The following is a 6,780-nucleotide window of genomic DNA, read 5'->3' as shown; positions in this document are numbered from 1 at the left end:
AGTTTAATATTGTATATTTTTCGTTACATTTAATATAATGGTCAGTGACCATTAACAATATTGTTATGGACCATTTCTATAAGCACAATATCAAGAGCCAAATTTATGAGTATTAAAGACTTAGTTTGATGATTAAGTATTTTTTTTAAATTTTAAATAAGTTGTTACAAAGAATATTAACTCCTCGTCACATTATAATACTTAATAATTTAATTTTGACATTAATTATTACATTATAACCATCATTCTATTATTAAAGAAAATATTACAATATTGATTATATATAAGTCTAAAATTATGAATAAAATATAGTATCCTGCTATATATTTAAATTTTTTTGCCAATCAAATCCAATCAAGTTGACCCAAACCTAACAAAATTTACTCACATAATATGCATGTGAAATTGCGCTGTTTTTCTTCTTTCTGTTTATTTGTGTGCCTCCTTCTCCTTCTTCTATTGATGCTGCTGTTGCTGTATTTTATTTTTGTTACTTCTTCTGGTTCTCTTCTTCATGTAATATTACAGTTATTTATTCTTCTTTGTTTTATTTTTCTTCTTTTTTTATTCCTCTTAAAAAAAAGTGAAAAAAGAAGAAGAGTTTTGAATTATGCAGAATTTATCAGAAAAATAACACCGAAAATTCTTAATAATAACACATAAATTTCTTAGTTTTGACATCGAAATTTTGTTACAAAAATGTCTTTTTTAATGTTGCATTTTTTCTTTTTATTCTTTTTTTTTTCTTTCTTCTGTTGCTCTTATTTCTTCTTTTAGAAGCATTGCTTCATATTAGACTTAAATGAACATATTTGTACTGTATTGCAATCTTATTTAGTTGAAAAAATATATGTTCCTTCTCTTTCTACTAATTTTGCAACATTATGTGTTTCTTTTTCTTCTTTGTTTGATTGTTTTTATTTTTTTAACAAAGTAAAACAAGGAGGAGGAGGAGGAGGAGGAGGAGGAGGAGGATGATGATGATGATGATGATGATGATGATGATGATGATGATGATGATGATGATGATGATGATGATGATGATGATGATGATGATGATGATGATGATGATGATGATGATGATGATGATGATGATGATGATGATGATGATGATGATGATGATGATGAGGATGATGATGATGAGGATGATGATGATGATGATGATGATGAGGATGAGGAGGAGGAGGAGGAGGAGGAGGAGGAGGAGTTTTAAGTTATCATTAAGTAATTTCAGTACATTCTGCATTTAAATAAGATGCATTTGGTCTGAGCTTCTTTTGAACTAAGTTTATTTATGTGTTATCATCATTAAAAAATGTTGGTACATTTTGGATTTAAACTATTATATGTGTAAGAAGAAGAAGACGATGATGACAATAATGATAACTGTTCTTGTGTGATTACCTGGACGTGACCTCGGCTAGGGGAGCCGACGCCGAGCTTTAGCCTTCAATGCCGAGCTATAAGCTGGGATGATCCAAACTCTTCGTCCAGAGAGATATCTCATCACGGAGAGTATGAACAAAGGGGGAGTGTACCTGCAAAAGGCACTCCGATGCTTAAGTTAGTACTGAGAATTTTGTGTATCATTTGAAGATAAAATATCATACCTTTATAGGTGAGATAAAATAGGTCAGTTACGTTTCTATTGATCATCTGAATTGAAGAGCAATTAATAGGTTTTAATAAATGATAATGTCTGGTCGGACGTTTTTATTCTAAGATGTAGTCCGTTGAGTCTGACTGTAACATATAACGCCGAGTTATAATGTATCATAGCCCCAAGCTTAGCTGGCTATATTTTGATAAAGCAGGTTGAGCTTTTTTAGTTATAACTCAGCGATTTGAGTTATAGGTATGGAGTCCCCAGATCAACTTACTTTATTAAAATAATGAATAATTTGAATTTCAACCGTGATTTGAAGTTAACATGTATTGGAAAGTGTAGTAGCCTTGTCATTGATTGTGCCTTTGATTTTTCCAATATAATTTTGAACCGTTGATTTAGTAGATGCAACGGTTAGGTTTTTTCATGGAACTGAATAGTTAATTTGAATAGTTGCTGAGACGATTTTGATAAAAGTGAATTGGTTGGGCGAGATTATTGAGTTAGTTCATCATTGTTTGGTGATTTGATTGAGTTTGATTGTGCAAGTGTAAACGATGTGACTTTGAATTGAAAAGTTGTCGCGAATGGATAAGTGTTTGTACTTGTATGTTATGTGATTGAGTTTGTTGACTGTTGATAGTCATGGTTCGAAATTGAAGATTGAGTTTGATTGCGCATGTGTAAACGATGCGACTTTGAATTGAAGAATTATCGCGAATGGATAATTGATTGAAGATTGTGTTTGATTGTGTATGTGTAAACGATGCGACTTTGAATTGAAGAATTATCGCGAGTGGATAATTGATTGAAGATCGTTGATATAGATCTGATGATAGTTGATATAAATTTGACAATGACTGATAATGATTGATATAGAAACGATAATGATTGATATAAATATGAAAACAGAGATAATAGATATAGATTTGAAAATAGAAAAATAGATATAGGTCGACGAATAGAGGTAACAAATATAAGTCGGCAAATAGAGATGACAGATGTAGATCGACAAATAGAGATAACAGATATAGATTTGCAAATAGAGATGATAGATATGGATCGAAAAATAGATATAACAGATATATATTGGCAAATAGAGATAACAGATATAAATCGTCAAATAGAGATGACAAATATAGATCGGTAAATAGATATAACAGATGTAGATTGGAAAATCATATATAAATCGGCAAATAGAGATATCAGATATAATTTGTCAAATAGAGATATCAGATATAAATTGGCAACTAGAGATAACTGATAAAGATCGGCAAATAGAGATAACGGATATAAATCGAAAAGCAGAGATGGCAGATATACATCGGCAAATAGATATAACAGATGTAGATCGGAAAATCAGATATAGATCGGCAAATAGAGATATCAGATATAAATTGGAAAAATAGAGATATCAGATATAAATTGGCAACTAGAGATAACTGATAAAGATCGGCAAATAGAGATAACAGATATAAATCGGAAAGTAAAGATGACAGATATAGATCAGAAAATCAAATAACAGATATAGATAGGCAAATAGGGATAAGAGATATAAATCGAAAAATAGAGATGACATATATATCAGAAAAATAGAGATAACAGATATAAATCGGCAAATAGATATATCAGATATAAATTAAAAAATAGAGATGACAGATATAGATTGAAAAAATAGAGATGACAGATATAGATCAGAAAAATAGATATAGATCGGCAAATAGATATACCAGGTGTGATTTGAAAAATAAAGATGATAGATATTTGATCGGAAAAACAGATATAGATCGGCAAATAAATATACCAGAGATGATTTGAAAAATAGAGATGACAGATATAGATGGAAAAAATATATATAGATCGACAAATAGATATAACAGATGTAAATTAGAAAATCGAGATGACAGATATAGATCGGAAACACAGATATAGATCGACAAATAGATATATCAGAGTTGAATTGAAAAATAGAGATGACAGATATTGATCGGAAAAACAGATATAGATCGGCAAATAAATATACCAGAGATGATTCAAAAAATAGAGATGACAGATATTTGATCGGAAAAACAGATATAGATCGGCAAATAAATATACCAGAGATGATTTGAAAAATAGAGATGACAGATATAGATGGAAAAAATAGATATAGATCGACAAATAGATATAACATATGTAAATTGGAAAATCGAGATGACAGATATAGATCGGAAACACAGATATAGATCGACGAATAGATATACCATAGTTGAATTGAAAAATAGAGATGACAGATATTGATCGAAAAACAGATATAGATCGGTAAATAAATATACTAGAGATGATTTAAAAAATAGAGATGACAGATATTTGATCGGAAAAACAGATATAGATCGGCAAATAAATATACCAGAGATGATATGAAAAATAGAGATGACATCTATAGATGGGAAAGACAGATATAGATCGGCGAATAGATATACCAGAGTTGAATTGAAAAATAGAGATGTCAGATATAGATCAGAAAAACAGATATAGATTGGCAAATATGGATAACAGATATAAATTGAAAAATAGAGATGATTGATAAAAATCGAAAAATAGAGATGATTGATATAAATCCGAAAATAGAGATGACTGATATAAATCGGATAATAGAGATGACTGTTATAGATCGAAAAATAGAGATTTTTGAAATAAATCGGCAAATAGAGATGATTTAAATCAGAAAATAGATATAACATATAAATTGGCAAATTGAGATAACAGATATAAATCGAAAAATAGAGATGATTGATATAACTCGGAAAATAGATATAGATCGGAAAATGGAGATGACTGATATAAATCGGCAAATAGAGATGATTGATATAAATTAGAAAATAGAGATGACAGATATAGATTAGAAAAACAGATATAGATTGGCAAATAGATATAACATATAGATTGGCAAATAGGGATAACAGATATAAATCGGAATATAGAGATGACATATAGATCAGAAAAATAGAGATAACAGATATAGATCGGCAAATAGATAGATAAGATATAAATTGAAAAATAGAGATGACAGATATAGATTGAAAAAATAGAGATAACAGATATAAGTTGAAAAATAGAGATGATAGATATAGATCAGAAAAACAGATATAGATCGGCAAATAGATATACCAGGTATGATTTGAAAAATAAAGATGACAGATAGTAATCGAAAAAACAGATATAGATCGGCAAATAAATATACTAGAGATGATTCGAAAAATAGAGATGACAGATATTTGATCGGAAAAACAGATATAGATCGACAAATAAATATACCAGAGATTATTTGAAAAATAGAGATGACAGATATAGATAGGAAAAATAGATATAGATCGACAAATTTATATAACAGATGTAAATTGGAAAATCGAGATGACAGATACAGATCGGAAAAACAGATATAGATCGGCGAATAAATATACCAGAGTTGAATTGAAAAATAGAGATGGCAAATATTTGATCGGAAAAACAGATATAGATCGGCAAATAAATATACCAGAGATGATTTGAAAAATAGAGATGACAGATATAGATCGGAAAAATAGAGATAACAGATATAAGTTGAAAAATAGAGATGACAGATATATATCAGAAAAACAGATATAGATCGGCAAATAGATATGACAGATATAGATTGGCAAATAGGGATTACAGATATAAATTGGAATATAGAGATGATTGATATAAATCGGAAAATAGAGATGATTGTTATAAATCGAAAAATAGATATAGATCGGCAAATAGAGATGACTCATATAAATCGACAAATAGAGATGATTGATATAAATCGAAAAATAGAGATGATTGATATAAATCGGAAAATAGATATAGATCGACCAATAGAGATGACTGATATAAATCGGCAAATAGAGATGATTGATATTAATCGAAAAATAGAGATGATTGATATAAATTGAAAAATAGATATAGATCGGAAAATAGAGATTACTGATATAAATCGGCAAATAGAGATGATTGATATAAATTAGAAAATAGAGATGACAGATATAGATCAGAAAAACAGATATAGATCGGCAAACAGATATAACAAATATAGATTGGCAAATAGGGATAACAGATATAAATCGGAATATAGAGATATTGATATAAATCGGAAAATAGAGATTATTGATATAAATCGGAAAATAGAGATGACTGATATAAATCGGCAAATAGAGATAGATCGGCCAATAGAGATGACTGATATAAATCGGCAAATAGAGATGATTGATATAAATCGGCAAATAGAAATGATTGATATAAATCGAAAAATAGAGATGATTGATATAAATCGGAAAATAGATATAGATCGGCCAATAGAGATGACTGATATAAATCGGCAAATAGAGATGATTGATATAAATCGAAAAATAGAGATGATTGATATAAATTGGAAAATAGATATAGATCGGCCTTTTTCAGGCCTTAATGATTTACTATATGACCTTTGTTTACAAAGGTGCAGGTAAGTTTGAAGCCACTGGAAGGAAATGGGGCCTGTAGAAAGAAGGGTGTTTATTTCGAGGCCCCACAGTGGGCGCCAATTGTTCTTGTGTGATTACCTGGACGCGACCTCGGCTAGGGGAGCCGACGCCGAGCTTTAGCCTTCAATGCCGAGCTATAAGCTGGGATGATTCGAGCTCTTCGTCCAGAGAGATATCTCGTCACAGAGAGTATGAACAAAAGGGGAGTGTACCTGCAAAAGGCACTCCGATACTTAAGTTAGTACTGAGAATTTTGTGTATCATTTGAAGATAAAATATCATACCTTTATAGGTGAGATAAAATAGGTCGGTTACGTTTCTATTGATCATCTGAATTGAAGAGCAATTAATAGGTTTTAATAAATGATAATGTCTGGTCGGACATTTTATTCTAGGATGTAGTCCGTTGAGTCTGATTGTAACATATAACGCCAAGTTATAACATAAAGTGCCGAGTTATGGTGCATAATGCCGAGTTATTGTATATAATGCCGAATTATGACATCGGATTTGTAACGGCCGTATCAATGACAATAACGATGATGATAATGACAATGATGATGAAGATGGAGGAGAAGGAGAAGGAACATGAAGGAGGAGGAGGTGGTGCGGTGACAGTGACAGACCCAAAAAATTATAGGAGTGGGGGCAAAACATATATTCTAAGAT

The sequence above is a fragment of the Arachis ipaensis genome, chromosome B04 (genome assembly GCF_000816755.2).
Source record: "Arachis ipaensis cultivar K30076 chromosome B04, Araip1.1, whole genome shotgun sequence".
In the NCBI taxonomy this organism is placed as follows: domain Eukaryota; kingdom Viridiplantae; phylum Streptophyta; class Magnoliopsida; order Fabales; family Fabaceae; genus Arachis; species Arachis ipaensis.
This window is presented reverse-complemented; position numbering follows the sequence as displayed.